The sequence below is a fragment of the Corythoichthys intestinalis genome, chromosome 15 (genome assembly GCF_030265065.1).
Source record: "Corythoichthys intestinalis isolate RoL2023-P3 chromosome 15, ASM3026506v1, whole genome shotgun sequence".
In the NCBI taxonomy this organism is placed as follows: domain Eukaryota; kingdom Metazoa; phylum Chordata; class Actinopteri; order Syngnathiformes; family Syngnathidae; genus Corythoichthys; species Corythoichthys intestinalis.
This window is the reverse complement of record NC_080409.1, coordinates 30,736,263-30,754,825: the sequence shown is the minus strand read 5'-3', so window position 1 is coordinate 30,754,825 and position 18,563 is coordinate 30,736,263.

Here is an 18,563-nt window from a genome sequence, read left to right as displayed (position 1 = left end):
CTTTTTTATATTGAAATGGATGCATTTAGTTTGTGGCGCTTTCACGCCCACCTGGGAGCGCACTCGCACTTGTTTATGTGAATAAGCGCTCGCACACCAGAAGAAGACAGACAGCCACGTAGCTCTGAGTGAGTGAGTGAGTGAGTGAGTGAGTGAGTGAGTGAGTGAGTGAGTGAGTGAGTGAGTGAGTGAGTGAGTGAGTGAGTGAGTGAGTGAGTGAGTGAGTGAGTGAGTGAGTGAGTGAGTGAGTGAGTGAGTGGACTAGTTAGCGAGAGAGAAAGACGGCTGCGAACCTACGTTCATTGTTTATGCCTTTAAAATATCTCTACAGAGGCAACGCCTGCGTGTATCATCTTTTCTGTTGTTGTGTGTTTTCCACCCGCGAGCGGACACTTACAGCCAGTTGTGTGGTTGTTTGAATGGTGTGCTAATGCTAGCGAACGCATGCTAATCTGTTACATTATTGCTGTAATAGTACGTAATTATCATTTATTTACGGTGATGTGAACCTGTTTGCTATCGAGGACCAAATTGATTCAACAAATTATGCGGACATCCAGAATTGTCTTTTTGGAGTTCGCTGTCTATAGCCAGGACCGAGCGGTAGCGTCCTGGTGAGGACAGTATATTCGCATTTCGTTGTTTATGCACTGTACACTGTACATTTATTCAGCATGTTGTTCTCTATTGTATTTTTATATTAAATTGCCTTTCAAGATGACATATCTGTTCTATGTGTTGGATTTTATCAAGTAAATTTCACCCACAAATGCGACTTATACTCCGGTAAGACTTTTGTTTCCTTAAAGCAGAGGGGTCCAATAGGAAAGTCATAATGACCGTGTTCAGGTGCCTAATAAACACTTTTGTTTTGTTAAAGCAGAGGGGTCCGATAAGAAAGTCATCATGACCGTCGCCATTTTCTCTCCCCACTAATTCTGAACATTCAGACATGCAATATATCTGCCTGGATATCTGTCTGTTGTCGACTGCCACCGCCCCGACCTGCCTGCCCTCCGACTTTGTTTGACGTCCGAGTTGCGCCATACGCGAGGGCCCGTCAGTCCTGCTTGCAGGGCTAGTTAGGGCCCGAGCACTCTCAGCGTGCGAGGCCCTATTGTTTTTCGAAGGATTATTAGGGCCCGAGCACTCTCAGCGTGCGAGGCCCTATTGTTCTTCGAAGGATTATTAGGGCCCGAGCACTCTCAGCGTGCGAGGCCCTATTGTTCTTCGAAGGATTATTAGGGCCCGAGCACTCTCAGCGTGCGAGGCCCTATTGTTCTTCGAAGGATTATTATTATTATTATTATTATTATTATTAGCACTCTCAGCGTGCGAGGCCCTATTGTTCTTCGAAGGATTATTATTATTATTATTATTATTATTATTATTTTTTCATGGCAAATGAAAATGGCCAATTTGAAGGCCTGAACATGCTCAAAAACTCACCAAAATTTGCATATACATCCGGCTTCGCGAAAATTTCGAAAATTTAGCAACGTTTTTTAAAAAAATCAAAAAATGGCTCAGTGGCGCCCCCTTGAAATTTTAAAAATGCCCTTTGCTTTGATGTTTTTCAACGTAGAGCGATGAAATTTGGGGAGTGGATACGTTGTCCAGAGACGCTTCAAAAAGTCTGCAGCACCCATATTCCAAACCCAACAGGAAATCCGATATTTTGGATTGAATGTTGAAAAACATAGCATTTTGGGCGAAAACCAGCATGCACGTTTCAGACCATTGCGCCGAGCCAGTACGTTGGATCTTCCTCAAAATTGGTGTACGTCTTCATGAGACATATGAGATATTAAGTTGTGAAAATGGTGAGTTTTCGTCCACGGGCCTAACCTGGGCGGGGTACCAAAGTCGGGTGTTTTTTTGGCAACGCGCCAATTTCAGTAAATGATTAATAACTTCCTGATACAAGGTCCAATCTTTTTCATATTTGGCATGCGTGTAAGGTGTCTTAACCTGAACACGACTGCATTGAAATATTTTCCATTAGGCCTGGCGCCCCCTTGTGGGAAGAGGAAACACCCATTTTTACGAGAAAGGCTCCTCCTCCTGGTGAAAAACATCAATTGACCTCAAACCTGCATCAGGGGAGCCTTAAGACATGTCTTTAGGTATATGATGAAAAATATTGAGTTTTCGTTGATGTAGCAGTACCCAAACAGGAAAGTGAAAAGACCCTCGGCATTTTGTCACAAAATGGCCAATTTCCAGGTCTGAACATGCTCGAAAACTCACCTAAATTTGCACATACATGCGGCTTCATGTAAATTTCATGAATTTAGCAACATTGCCAAAAGATGTAATAAAATGGCTCAGTGGCGCCCCCTTCAATTTTTAAAAAAGGCCTGTCCTATTAGTTTTTTTCGACGTAGAGTGATGAAATTTGGGGAGTGGATACGTTGTGCAAAACTGCTCCAAAAAGTCTCTTGCACCCATATTCCAAACCCAACAGGAAATCGGGTATTAGGGATTGAATCTTGCACAACATGGCATTTTTGTCTAAAACCAGCATGCACGTTTGACACCATTACGCCGAGGCAGTAAGTTGAATGCTCCTCAAAATTGGTCAGACTATTATTGACACATATGAGATGTTAGGTTATCAAAATGGTGACATTTCATTCACGGCCCTTTCCTGGCCAGGGGAGCAAATGTGTCTTATTTTTGACAATACAATTCAGTAAATGACTATAAGTCGCGGTTTTTTTCATATTTTGCTTTGGGGTGCGACTTATACTCAGCAGCGACTTATGTGTGAAATTATTAACACATTATGATAAAATTTCCCATGTTATTTTGGTGTTTTGGACTAATGGTTTTGTAAACTTGTTAGCATGCTATAGTTATCTGAATAACTCTTAATAGCTATGGCCACGTTCGCGTTCTGCCTTTGGCAATGTATGTTCAATTGTATAATTGACTTTTTTAAATTGAAATGGATGCATTTAGTTTGTGGCGCTTTCACGCCCACCTGGGAGCGCACTCGCACTTGTTTACGTGAAGAAGAGCGCTCGCACACCAGAAGAAGACAGACAGCTACGTAGCTTTGAGTGAGTGAGTGAGTGAGTGAGTGAGTGAGTGAGTGAGTGAGTGAGTGAGTGAGTGAGTGAGTGAGTGAGTGAGTGAGTGAGTGAGTGAGTGAGTGAGTGAGTGGGCGAGTTAGCGAGAGGGAAAGACGGCTGCGAAGCTACGTTCATTGTTTATGCTTTTAAAATATCTCTACAGAGGCAACGCCTGCGTGTATCATCTATTCTGTTGTTGTTGTGTGTTTTCCACCCGCGAGCGGACACTTACAGCCAGTTGTGTGGTTGTTTGAATGGTGTGCTAATGCTAGCGAACGCATGCTAATCTGTTATGTTATTGCTGCAATAGTACCTAATTATCATTTATTTACGTTGATGTGAACCTGTTTGCTATCGAGGACCAAATTGATTCAACAAATTATGCGGACGTCCAGCATTGTCTTTTTGGAGTTCGCTGTATATAGCCACGACCGAGCGGTAGCGTCCTGGTGAGGACAGTATATTCGCATTTCGTTGTTTATGCACTGTACACTGTAGATTTATTCAGCATGTTGTTCTCTATTGTATTTTTATATTAAACTGCCTTTCAAGATGACATATCTGTTCTATGTGTTGGATTTTATCAAGTAAATTTCCCCCAAAATTGCGACTTATACTCCGGTAAGACTTATATATGTTTTTTTTCTCTTTGTTGGGCATTTTCTGGCTTGTGCGACTTATACTCAGGTGCGACTTGTAGTCCGAAAAATACGGTAATAACTTCCTGATTGAAGGTGCAATCTTTTTCATATTTGGCATGAATGTGAAGTATTTCAGCCTGCACATGACTTTATTGAAATATTACTCATTACGCCTGGCGCCCCCTAGTGGGAACAGGAAACACACTTTTAATTAAATAGAAAGGCTCCTGCTTCTCAGGGTCAAAAATCAATTGACCTCAAACCTGAATCAGCGGAGCCTTAAGACATGTGTTCAGGTGCCTGATCAACAATTTTGTTTCGTTAAAGCAGAGGGGTCCAAAAGGAAAGTCATAATGACCGTGTTCAAGTGCCTAATAAACAATTTTGTTTTGTTAAAGCAGAGGGGTCCCATAGGAAAGTCATAATGACCGTCGCCATTTTCTCTCCCCACTAATTCTGAACATTCAGACATGCAATATTTATTATTTTTTTTTCATGGCAAATGAAAATGGCCAATTTGAAGGCCTGAACATGCTCAAAAACTCACCAAAATTTGCACATACATCCGGCTTCGCGAAAATTTCGACAATTTGGCAACGTTTACAAAAAAAATAGAAAAATGGCTCAGTGGCGCCCCCTTGCAATTTTCAAAATGCCCTTTGCTTTGATGTATTTCAACGTAGGGCGATGAAATTTGGGGAGTGGATACGTTGTCCAGAACCGCTTCAAAAAGTCTAAAGCACCCATATTCCAAACCCAACAGGAAATGGGATATTCTGGATTGAATGTTGAAAAACATAGCATTTTGGGCGAAAACCAGCATGCACGTTTCAGACCGTTGCGCCGAGCCAGTACGTTGGATCTTCCTCAAAATTGGTGTAAGTGTTCATGAGACATATGAGATACTAAGTTGTGAAAATGGTGAGTTTTCGTCCACGGGCCTGACCTGGGCGGGGTACCAAAGTCGGGTGTTTTTTTGGCAACGCGCCAATTTCAGTAAATGATTAATAACTTCCTGATACAAGGTCCAATCTTTTTCATATTTGGCATGCATGTAAGGTGTCTTAACCTGAACACGACTGCATTGAAATATTTTCCATTAGGCCTGGCGCCCCCTTGTGGGAAGAGGAAACACCTTTTTTTACGAAAAAGGCTCCTCCTCCTGGTGAAAAACATCAATTGATCTCAAACCTGCATCAGGGGAGCCTTAAGACATGTCTTTAGGTATCTGATGAAAAATATTGAGTTTTCGTTGATGTTGCAGTATCCAAACAGGAAAGTGAAAAGACCCTCGGCATTTTCTCTCAAAATGGCAAATTTCAAGGTCTGAACATGCTCGAAAACTCACCAAAATGTGCACATACATGTGGCTTCATGTAGATTTCATGAATTTAGCAACATTGCCAAAAGATGTAATAAAATGGCTCAGTGGCGCCCCCTTCAATTTTTAAAAAAGGCCTGTCCTATTAGTTTTTTTCCACGTAGAGTGATGAAATTTGGGGAGTGGATACGTTGTGCAAAACTGTTCCAAAAAGTCTCTTGCACCCATATTCCAAACCCAACAGGAAATCGGGTATTATGGATTGAATCTTGCATTTTTGTCAAAAACCTGCATGCTCGTTTGAGACCATTACGCCGAAGCAGTAAGTTGAATGCTTCTCAAAATTGGTCAGACATCCCAAAAACATGCATGGTAGGCTGATTGAGCACTCTAAATTATCCGTAGGTATGAGTGTGCGCGTGAATGGTTGTATGTCTCCTTGTGCCCTGCAATTGGCTGGCAACCAGTTCAGGGTGTCCCCTGCCTACTGCCCCGAGTTAGCTGGGATAGGCTCCAGCACCTCCGCGACCCTCGTGAGGAAAAGCGGCATGGAAAATGAATGAATGAATGAATGTTCATGACACATATGAGATGTTAGGTTATCAAAATGGTGACATTTCATTCACGGCCCTTTCCTGGGCAGGGGAGCAAATGTGTCTTATTTTTGACAATACAATTCAGTAAAAGACTACTGTATTTTTCCGACTATAAGACGTGTTTTTTTTTCTTCATATTTTGGTTTGGGGTGCGACTTATACTCAGCAGTGACTTATGTGTGAAATTATTAACACATTATGATAACATTTCCCATGTTATTTAGGTGTTTTGGACTAATGGTTTTGTAAACTTGTTAGCATGCTATAGTTATCTGAATAACTCTTAATAGCTATGGCCATTTTCATTTGCCATGAAAAAATAATAATAACGAGTGCGCTCCCAGTTGGGCGTGAAAGCGCCACAAACTAAATGCATCCATTTCAATATAAAAAAGTCAATTATACAATTGAACATACATTGCCAAAGGCAGAACGCGAACGTGGCCATAGCTATTAACAGTTATTCAGATTACTATAGCATGCTAACAGGTTTACAAAACCATTAGGCCTGGTGCCCCCTGGTGAGTGAAATTATTAACACATTATGATATAATTTCCCGTGTTATTTTAGTGTTTTGGACTGATGGTTTTGTAAACTTGTTAGCATGCTATAGTTATCTGAATAACTGTGAATAGCTATGGCCATGTTCGCGTTCTGCCTTTGGCAATGTATGTTCAATTGTATAATTGACTTTTTTATATTGAAATGGATGCATTTAGTTTGTGGCGCTTTCACGCCCACCTGGGAGCGCACTCGCACTTGTTTACGTGAATAAGCGCTCGCACACCAGAAGAAGACAGACAGCCACGTAGCTCTGAGTGAGTGAGTGAGTGAGTGAGTGAGTGAGTGAGTGAGTGAGTGAGTGAGTGAGTGAGTGAGTGAGTGAGTGAGTGAGTGAGTGAGTGAGTGAGTGAGTGAGTGAGTGAGTGAGTGAGTGAGTGAGTGAGTGAGTGAGTGAGTGGACTAGTTAGCGAGAGAGAAAGACGGCTGCGAACCTACGTTCATTGTTTATGCCTTTAAAATATCTCTACAGAGGCAACGCCTGCGTGTATCATCTTTTCTGTTGTTGTGTGTTTTCCACCCGCGAGCGGACACTTACAGCCAGTTGTGTGGTTGTTTGAATGGTGTGCTAATGCTAGCGAACGCATGCTAATCTGTTACATTATTGCTGTAATAGTACGTAATTATCATTTATTTACGGTGATGTGAACCTGTTTGCTATCGAGGACCAAATTGATTCAACAAATTATGCGGACATCCAGAATTGTCTTTTTGGAGTTCGCTGTCTATAGCCAGGACCGAGCGGTAGCGTCCTGGTGAGGACAGTATATTCGCATTTCGTTGTTTATGCACTGTACACTGTACATTTATTCAGCATGTTGTTCTCTATTGTATCTTTATATTAAATTGCCTTTCAAGATGACATATCTGTTCTATTTGTTGGATTTTATCAAGTAAATTTCACCCACAAATGCGACTTATACTCCGGTAAGACTTTTGTTTCCTTAAAGCAGAGGGGTCCAATAGGAAAGTCATAATGACCGTGTTCAGGTGCCTAATAAACACTTTTGTTTTGTTAAAGCAGAGGGGTCCGATAAGAAAGTCATCATGACCGTCGCCATTTTCTCTCCCCACTAATTCTGAACATTCAGACATGCAATATATCTGCCTGGATATCTGTCTGTTGTCGACTGCCACCGCCCCGACCTGCCTGCCCTCCGACTTTGTTTGACGTCCGAGTTGCGCCATACGCGAGGGCCCGTCAGTCCTGCTTGCAGGGCTAGTTATTATTATTATTAGGGCCCGAGCACTAGACGTGCGAAGGCCCTATTGTTTTGCAAAGGATTATTATTATTATTATTATTATTATTATTATTATTATTAGGGCCCGAGCACTAAGCGTGCGAAGGCCCTATTGTTTTGCAAAGGATTATTTTTTTTTTTATTTTTTTTTTTTTTTTTTTTTTTCAGGGCAAATGAAAACGGCCAATTTGGAGGCCTGAACATGCACGAAAAGTCACCAAAATTTGCACATACGTCCGGAAAATTGTAAATTTCGATAATTTTGCAACGTTGCAAAAAAATATAACAAAATGGCTCAGTGGCGCCCCCTTGAAATTTTAAAATTGGCCTATAACATTAGGGTCTGTCAGCGTAGAGCAATGAAATTTGGGGGGTCTATACCTTGTCCAAAACCGCTCCAAAAAAGCATTTACACGCATATTCCAAACCCAACAGGAAATCGGTTATTTTGGATCAAATATGAAATTTTTATCGATTTACAGGGTGCACATTTGAGACCTTTTCGCCGAGGGAGTTAGTTGGATCATCTTCAAAATTGGTGAGACTGTTCAGGAGACATATGAAATCTTAAGTTTTGAAAATGGTGCGTTTTCATTCACGGGTCTGACCTGGGCGTGGTGCCAAAGTCGACCATTTTTTCGGCAAAATGACAAATTCAGTAAATGACTTATAGTTCCTTGACACAACGTTCAATCTTTTTCATATTTGGCATGTATGTGTGGTATCCCACCCTTAACACGAGTGCATTGAAATATTACCCATTAGGTCTAGCGCCCCCTAGTGAGAACAGGAAATGCCTTTTTTTACGAGACAGGTTCCTCCTCCAAGGGAAAAAAATCTGTTGACCTCAAACCTGCATCAGGGGAGCCTTAAGACCTGTGTTCAGGTGCCTGATGAAAAATATTGAGGTTTCGTTGAGGCGGAGGGGTCCAAACAGGAAAGTGAAAATGAACGTCAACAATTTGTCACGCAAAAAACTTTGAACAGTCATAACTCGGCAGATATACAACATATCTGCGCCAAACTTCCCGTGTTTGTTGAGAGTCATACCCTGAAGGTTCTTGTAGGGGTCATTTGCATCAACTCTACAGTGCCAACTAGTGGCGACAGAAAGAAGTTTTAAAAAAGGCCTTTCCTATTGGGTTTTTTCAACATAGAGCAAGGAAATTTGGGGAGTAGATACCTTATGCAAAACTGATCCAAAAAGTCTCTTGCACCCATATTCCAAATCCAACAGGAAATCGGGTATTTTGGATCGAATGTGAAATTTTCATGGGTTCACAGTAGGAGTTTACATTTGGAGGCTTGAATATGCACAAAAACTTGTACAAATTTGCACATACATGCGGCTTTAGATAACGTTCGATAATCTTGCAATGTTACGAAAAAATGTAGCAAAATGCCTCAGTGGCGCCCCCTTGAATTTTTCAAAAAGGCGTTTCCTATTAGGTTTTTTTAACAGAGAGTGATGAAATTTGGGGAGTCGATACCTTGTGCAAAACTGCTCCAAAAAGTCTCTTGCACCCGTATTCCAAATCCAACAGGAAATCGGGTATTTTGGATCGAATGTGAAATTTTTATCGGTTCACAGTAGGAGTTTACATTTGGAGGCTTGAACATGCACGAAAACTCACAAAAATTTGGACATACATGTGGCTTTGCATAACGTTCAATAATCTTGCAACGTTACGAAAACATGTAACAAAATGGCTCAGTGGCGCCCCCTTGAAATTTTCAAAAAGGCCTCTCCATTTAGGTTTTTTCAACGTAGAGGGATGAAATTCGGAGAGTCGATACCTTGTACAAAACTGCTCCAAAAAGTCTCTTGCATGCATATTCCAAACCCAACAGGAAATCGGGTATTTTGGATTGAATGTGAAATTTTTATCGATTTACAGTGTGCACATTTTACACCTTGGCACCTAGGGAATTAGTTTGATCATTCTCAAAATTGGCGAGACTGTTCATGAGGCATATGAAATCTTAAGTTATCAAAATGGTGTGTATTCATTCACGGGCCTGACCTGGGCGGGGTGCCAAAGTCGGCCATTTTTTCGGCAAAATGACAAATTCAGTAAATGACTAATAGTTCCTTCACACAACGTTCCATCTTTTTCATATCTGGCATGTATGTGCGACATCCCACCCTTAACACGAGTGCATTGAAATATTACCCATTAGGCCTAGCGCCCCCTAGTGAGAACAGGAAATGCCTTTTTTTACGAGACAGGTTCCTCCTCCAAGGAAAAAAAATCTGTTGACCTCAAACCTGCATAAGGGAAGGCTTAAGACCTGTCTTCAGGTGCCTGATGAAAAATATTGAAGTTTCGTTGAAGCGGAGGGGTCCAAACAGGAAAGTGAAAATGACTGTCAACAATTTTTCTCTCCAAAAACTTTGAACAGTCATAACTCGGCAGATATACAACATATCTGCGCCAAACTTCCCGTGCTTGTTGAGAGTCATACCCTGAAGGGCCTTGTAGAGATCATTTGCATCAACCCTACAGCGCCAACTAGTGGCAATAGAAAGTCACTCGTTTTTCCAATACATGTCCAGTTCTTTTCAGGTTGGTCATTGTAATTTGAAGACCTATTGTAATACTTATTTACAGCCCATGTCCACGTGTCTCTGTCTGTTGCCGTGACGACCCTTTATTCGCCATTTAAAGGAAATATTTTTTTTCAAAGACTCAGGCAGCTTATATAGCCACAATATTTGGCACACTTCGTCGAATTGGCCCAGTTAGAAGATTAATTTTGGTTTTGAATAAGGGCTTGGCTGCACAGCTCAGTAGTGGCTCCTTTTTTGTAGTACTCTCTCCAATAGGGGTTTTTATCTCTTGGGTGTGGGAATGTAAATAGGCGACTTTCGAGCATGTTATGTTCTAATGAGATGATTAGAGAGGAGCATCTGCCAACACCCTGACCTGCACACAGTCCGAGTTGCGTGACGTCCGAGTTGCGCTAGATTGCGAGGGCCCGTTCAGTCCTGCTTGCAGGCCTAGTTATTATTATTATTATTCTTCTTTTTTCAGGGCAAATGAAAATGGCCAATTTGGAGGCCTGAACATGCACGAAAAGTCACCAAAATTTGCACATACGTGCCGCTTCGCGTAAATTTCGATAATCTTGTGTCGTTTTGAAAAAATGTCAAAAAATGGCTCAGTGGCGCCCCCTTTACCCTTAAAATTTTCAAAAAGGCCTCTCCTCTCAGGTTTTCAACGTAGAGCAATGAAATTTGGGGAGTAGATACCTTATGCCTAACTGTTCAAAAAAGCCTCTTGCACCCATATTCCAAATCCAACAGGAAATCGGATATTTTGGATCAAATGTGAAATTTTTATCGGTTCACAGTTGGGGTTTACATTTGGAGGCCTGAACATGCACGAAAACTCACCAAAATTTGCACATACATGCAACTTTGCGTAAATTTTGATAATCTACAAAAAAATTTAACAAAATCGCTCAGTGGCGCCCCCTTGAAATTTTCAAAAAGGCCTTTCCTATTAGGTTTTTTCAACGTAGAACGATGAAATTTGGCGAGTCGATACATTGTGCAAAACTGCTCCAAAAAGTCTCTTGCACCCATATTCCAAATCCAACAGGAAGTCGGAAATTTTGGATCAAATGTGAAATTTTATCGATTTACATTTGAGACCTTGTCGCTGAAGAAAATAGTTGGATCGTCTTCAAAATTGGTCAGAGTATTCAGGAGACATATGAGATCTTAAGTTTTCAAAATGGTGTGTTTTCACTCAAGGGTCGGGCCTGGGCGTGGTCCCAAAGTCGGCCATTTTTGGGCAAAATACCAAATTCAGAAAATGATTAAAAACTCCGTGATACAACGTTCAATCTTTTTCATTTCTAGCATGTATATGAGATATCCCAGCCTGAACACGACTGCATTGAAATATTACCCATTAGGCCTGGCGCCCCCTAGTGGGAACAGGAAATGGCCTTCTTTACGAGACAGGCTCCTCCTCCAAGGGAAAAAAAACTATTGACCTCAAACCTGTTTCAGGGGAGCCTCAAGACATGTGTTCAGGTCCCTGATAAAAAATATTGAGGTTTCGTTGAAGCGGAGAGGTCCAAACTGGAAGTGAAAATGACCGTCAACAATTTGTCTCGCCAAAAATTTTGAACAGTCATAACTCGGCAGATATGCAACATATCTGCGCCAAACTTTCCGTGTTTGTTGAGAGTCATACCCTGAAGGTTCTTGTAGGGGTCATTTGCATCAACTCTACAGTGCCAACTAGTGGCGAAAGAAAGAAGTTTTAAAAAAGGCCTTTCCTATTGGGTTTTTTCAACATAGAGCAAGGAAATTTGGGGAGTAGATACCTTATGCAAAACTGCTCCAAAAAGTCTCTTGCACCCATATTCCAAATCCAACAGGAAATTGGGTATTTTGGATCGAATGTGAAATTTTCATGGGTTCACAGTAAGAGTTTACATTTGGAGGCTTGAATATGCATAAAAACTCACCAAAATTTGCACATACATGCGGCTTTGGATAACGTTCGATAATCTTGCAACGTTACGAAAAAATTTAACAAAATGGCTCAGTGGCGCCCCCTTGAAATTTTCAAAAAGGCCTCTCCATTTAGGTTTTTCTAACATAGAGTGATGAAATTTGGAGAGTCAAAACTTTGTGCAAAACTGCTCCAAAAAGTCTCTTGCACACACATTCCAAATCCTACAGGAAATCGGGTATTTTGGATTGAATGTGAAATTTTTATCGATTTACAGTGTGCACATTTTACACCTTGGCACCTAGGGAATTAGTTTGATCATTCTCAAAATTGGCGAGCCTGTTCATGAGGCATATGAAATCTTAAGTTATAAAAATGGTGTGTTTTCATTCACGGGCCTGACCTGGGCGGGGTGCCAAAGTCGGCCATTTTTTCGCCAAAACACCGAATTCGGAAAATGACTGATAACTCCCTCATACAACGTTCAATCTATTTTAAATCTGGCATGTGTGTGAGGTATACTAGCCTGAGCAGGACTGGATTGAAAATTTACCATTTGTGCCTGGCGCCTCCTAGTGGGAACAGGAAATGCCCTTTTTTACGGGACACACTCCTCCTCTAAAGGGAAAAAATCAATCTACCTCAAACCTGCAAAAGGGAAGCCTTAAGACCTGTGTTCAGGTGCCTGATGAAAAATATTGAAGTTTCGTTGAAGCGGAGGGGTCCAAACAGGAAAGTGAAAATGACTGTCAACAATTTTTCTCTCCAAAAACTTTGAACAGTCATAACTCGGCAGATATACAACATATCTGCGCCAAACTTCCCGTGCTTGTTGAGAGTCATACCCTGAAGGGCCTTGTAGGGGTCATTTGCATCAACCCTACAGCGCCAACTAGTGGCAATAGAAAGTCACTCGTTTTTCCAATACATGTCCAGTTCTTTTCAGGTTGGTCATTGTAGTTTCAAGACCTATTAAAATACTTATTTACGGCCCATGTCCACGTGTCTCTGTCTGTTGCCGTGACGACCCTTTGTTCGCCATTTAAAGGAAATATTTTTTTTCAGAGACTCAGGCAGCTTATAGAGCCACAATAGTTGGCACACTTGGTCGAATTGGCCCAGTTAGAAGATTAATTTTAGTTTTGAATAAGGGCTTGGCTGCACAGCTCAGTAGTGGCTCCTTTTTTGTAGTACTCTCTCCAATAGGGGTTTTTATCTCTTGGGTGTGGGAATGTAAATAGGCGACTTTCGAGCATGTTAGGTTCTAATGAGATGATTAGAGAGGAGGATCTGCCACCGCCCTGACCTGCACACAGTCCGAGTTGCGTGACGTCCGAGTTGCGCTAGATCGCGAGGGCCCGTTCAGTCCTGCTTGCAGGCCTAGTTATTATTATTCTTTTTTCAGGGCAAATGAAAATGGCCAATTTGGAGGCCTGAACATGCACGAAAAGTCACCAAAATTTGCACAAACGTGCGGCTTTGCGTAAATTTCGATAATCTTGTGTCGTTTTGAAAAAATGTCAAAAAATGGCTCAGTGGCGCCCCCTTGACCCTTAAAATTTTCAAAAAGGCCTCTCCTCTCAGGTTTTCAACGTAGAGCAATGAAATTTGGGGAGTAGATACCTTATGCCTAACTGTTCAAAAAAGCCTCTTGCACCCATATTCCAAATCCAACAGGAAATCGGATATTTTGGATCAAATGTGAAATTTTTATCGGTTCACAGTTTGAGTTTACATTTGGAGGCCTGAACATGCACGAAAACTCACCAAAATTTGCACATACATGCAACTTTGCGTAAATTTTGATAATCTACAAAAAAATTTAACAAAATGGCTCAGTGGCGCCCCCTTGAAATTTTCAAAAAGGCCTTTCCTATTAGGTTTTTTCAACGTAGAACGATGAAATTTGGCAAGTCGATACATTGTGCAAAACTGCTCCAAAAAGTCTCTTGCACCCATATTCCAAACCCAACAGGAAGCCGGAAATTTTGGATCAAATGTGAAATTTTATCGATTTACATTTGAGACCTTGTCGCTGAAGAAAATAGTTGGATAGTCTTCAAAATTGGTCAGACTATTCAGGAGACATATGAGATCTTAAGTTTTCAAAATGGGGAGTTTTCACTCAAGGGTCTGACCTGGGCGTGGTCCCAAAGTCGGCCATTTTTGGGCAAAATACCAAATTCAGAAAATGATTAAAAACTCCGTGATACAACGTTCAATCTTTTTCATTTCTAGCATGTATATGAGATATCCCAGCCTGAACACGACTGCATTGAAATATTACCCATTAGGCCTGGCGCCCCCTAGTGGGAACAGGAAATGGCCTTCTTTACGAGACAGGCTCCTCCTCCAAGGGCAAAAAATCTATTGACCTGAAACCTGTTTCAGGGGAGCCTCAAGACATGTGTTCAGGTCCCTGATGAAAAATATTGAGGTTTCGTTGAAGCGGAGAGGTCCAAACTGGAAGTGAAAATGACCGTCAACAATTTGTCTCGCCAAAAATTTTGAACAGTCATAACTCGGCAGATATGCAACATATCTGCGCCAAACTTTCCGTGTTTGTTGAGAGTCATACCCTGAAGGTTCTTGTAGGGGTCATTTGCATCAACTCTACAGTGCCAACTAGTGGCGACAGAAAGAAGTTTTAAAAAAGGCCTTTCCTATTGGGTTTTTTCAACATAGAGCAAGGAAATTTGGGGAGTAGATACCTTATGCAAAACTGCTCCAAAAAGTCTCTTGCACCCATATTCCAAATCCAACAGGAAATCGGGTATTTTGGATCGAATGTGAAATTTTCATGGGTTCACAGTAAGAGTTTACATTTGGAGGCTTGAATATGCATAAAAACTCACCAAAATTTGCACATACATGCGGCTTTGGATAACGTTCGATAATCTTGCAACGTTACGAAACAATTTAAGAAAATGGCTCAGTGGCGCCCCCTTGAAATTTTCAAAAAGGCCTCTCCATTTAGGTTTTTCTAACATAGAGTGATGAAATTTGGAGAGTCAAAACTTTGTGCAAAACTGCTCCAAAAAGTCTCTTGCACACACATTCCAAATCCTACAGGAAATCGGGTATTTTGGATTGAATGTGAACTTTTTATCGATTTACAGTGTGCACATTTTACACCTTGGCACCTAGGGAATTAGTTTGATCATTCTCAAAATTGGCGAGACTGTTCATGAGGCATATGAAATCTTAAGTTATAAAAATGGTGTGTTTTCATTCACGGGCCTGACCTGGGCGGGGCGCCAAATTCTTCCATTTTTTCGCCAAAACACCAAATTCGGAAAATGACTGATAACACCCTCATACAATGTTAAATCTATTTTAAATCTGGCATGTGTGTGAGGTATACCAGCCTGAGCAGGACTGGATTGAAAATTTACCATTTGTGCCTGGCGCCTCCTAGTGGAAACAGGAAATGCCCTTTTTTACGGGACACACTCCTCCTCTAAAGGGAAAAAACCAATCTACCTCAAACCTGCATAAGGGAAGCCTTAAGACCTGTCTTCAGGTGCCTGATGAAAAATATTGAAGTTTCGTTGAAGCGGAGGGGTCCAAACAGGAAAGTGAAAATGACTGTCAACAATTTTTCTCTCCAAAAACTTTGAACAATCATAACTCGGCAGATATAGAACATATCTGCGCCAAACTTCCCGTGCTTGTTGAGAGTCATACCCTGAAGGAACTTGTAGGGGTCATTTGCATCAACCCTACAGCGCCAACTAGTGGCGATAGGAAGTCACTCGTTTTTCCAAAACATGTCCAGTTCTTTTCATGTTGGTCATTGTAGTTTCAAGACCTATTAAAATACTTTTTTACGGCCCATGTCCACGTGTCTCTGTCTGTTGCCATGACGACCCTTTGTTCGCCATTTAAAGGAAATTTTTTTTTTCAGAGACTCAGGCAGCTTATAGAGCCACAATATTTGGCACACTTGGTCGAATTGGCCAAGTTAGAAGATTAATTTTGGTTTTGAATAAGGGCTTGGCTGCACAGCTCAGTAGTGGCTCCTTTTTTGTAGTACTCTCTCCAATAGGGGTTTTTATCTCTTGGGTGTGGGAATGTAATTAGGCGACTTTCGAGCATGTTAGGTTCTAATGAGATGATTAGAGAGGAGGATCTGCCACCACCCTGACCTGCACACAGTCCGAGTTGCGTGACGTCCGAGTTGCGCTAGATTGCGAGGGCCCGTTCAGTCCTGCTTGCAGGCCTAGTTATTATTATTATTTTTTCATGGCAAATGAAAATGGACAATTTGAAGGCCTGAACATGCTCAAAAACTCACCAAAATTTGCACATACATCCGGCTTTGCGAAAATTTCGACAATTTGGCAACGTTTACAAAAAAATTTTAAAAATGGCTCAGTGGCGCCCTCTTGCAATTTTCAAAATGCCCTTTGCTTTGATGTATTTCAACGGAGAGCGATGAAATTTGGCGAGTGGATACGTTGTCCAGAACCGCTTCAAAAAATATAAAGAACCCATATTCCAAACCCAACAGGAAATCGGATATTCTGGATTGAATGTTGAAAAACATAGCATTTTGGGCGAAAACCAGCATGCACGTTTCAGACCGTTGCGCCGAGCCAGTACGTAGGATCTTCCTCAAAATTGGTGTAAGTGTTCATGAGACATATGAGATACTAAGTTGTGAAAATGGTGAGTTTTCGTCCACGGGCCTGACCTGGGCGGGATACCAAAGTCGGGTGTTTTTTTGGCAACGCGCCAATTTGAGTAAATGATTAATAACTTCCTAATACAAGGTCCAATCTTTTTTATATTTGGCATGCATGTAAGGTGTCTTAACCTAAACACGACTGCATTGAAATATTTTCCATTAGGCCTGGCGCCCCCTTGTGGGAAGAGGAAACACCCTTTTTTATGAGAAAGGCTCCTCCTCCTGGTGAAAAACATCAATTGACCTCAAACCTGCATCAGGGGAGCATTAAGACATGTCTTTAGGTATCTGATGAAAAATATTGAGTTTTCGTTGATGTAGCAGTACCCAAACAGGAAAGTGAAAACACCCTTGGCATTTTGTCTCAAAATGGCCAATTTCAAGGTCTGAACATGGTCAAAAACGCACCAAAATGTGCACATACATGCGGCTTCATGTAACTTTCATGAATTTAGCAACATTGCCAAAAGATGTAATAAAATGGCTCAGTGGCGCCCCCTTCAATTTTTAAAAAAGGCCTGTCCTATTAGTTTTTTTCGACGTGGAGTGATGAAATTTGGGGAGTGGATACGTTGTGCAAAACTGCTCCAAAAAGTCTCTTGCACCCATATTCCAAACCCAACAGGAAATCAGGTATTATGGATTGAATCTTGCAGAACATGGCATTTTTTGTCAAAAACCTGCGTGCACGTTTGAGACCATACGCCGATGCAGTAAGTTGAACGCTCCTCAAAATTGGTCAGACTGTTCATGACACATATGAGATGTTAGGTTATCAAAATGGTGACATTTCATTCACGGCCCTTTCCTGGGCAGGGGAGCAAATGTGTCTTATTTTTGACAATACAATTCAGTAAATGACTACTGTATTTTTCAGACTATAAGTCGCGTTTTTTTTTCATATTTTGGTTTGGGGTGCGACTTATACTCAGCAGCGACTTATGTGTGAAATTATTAACACATTATGATAAAATTTCCCATGTTATTTTGGTGTTTTGGACTAATGGTTTTGTAAACTTGTTAGCATGCTATAGTTATCTGAATAACTCTTAATAGCTATGGCCACGTTCGCGTTCTGCCTTTGGCAATGTATGTTCAATTGTATAATTGACTTTTTTTATATTGAAATGGATGCATTTAGTTTGTGGCGCTTTTACGCCCACCTGGGAGCGCACTCGCACTTGTTTACGTGAAGAAGAGCACTCGCACACCAGAAGAAGACAGACAGCTACGTAGCTCTGAGTGAGTGAGTGAGTGAGTGAGTGAGTGAGTGAGTGAGTGAGTGAGTGAGTGAGTGAGTGAGTGAGTGAGTGAGTGAGTGAGTGAGTGAGTGAGTGAGTGAGTGAGTGAGTGAGTGAGTGAGTGACTGGGCGAGTTAGCGAGAGGGAAAGACGGCTGCGAACCTACGTTATTGTTTATGCTTTTAAAATATCTCTACAGAGGCAACGCCTGCGTGTATCATCTTTTCTGTTGTTGTTGTGTGTTTTCCACCCGCGAGCGGACACTTACAGCCAGTTGTGTGGTTGTTTGAATGGTGTGCTAATGCTAGCGAACGCATGCTAATCTGTTACGTTATTGCTGTAATAGTACCTAATTATCATTTATTTACGTTCACATTATGATAAAATTTCCCATGTTATTTTGGTGTTTTGGACTAATGGTTTTGTAAACTTGTTAGCATGCTATAGTTATCTGAATAACTCTTAATAGCAATGGCCACGTTCGTGTTCTGCCTTTGGCAATGTATGTTCAATTGTATAATTGCCTTTTTTATATTGAAATGGATGCATTTAGTTTGTGGCACTTTCACGCCCACCTGGGAGCGCACTCGCACTTGTTTACGTGAAGAAGAGCGCTCGTTATTATTGAAATCGGCTATTTTGGATTGAATGCTGCACCATATGCCATTTTTGTCAAAAACCAGCATGCACGTTTGAAACCATTACGCTGACGCAGTAAGTT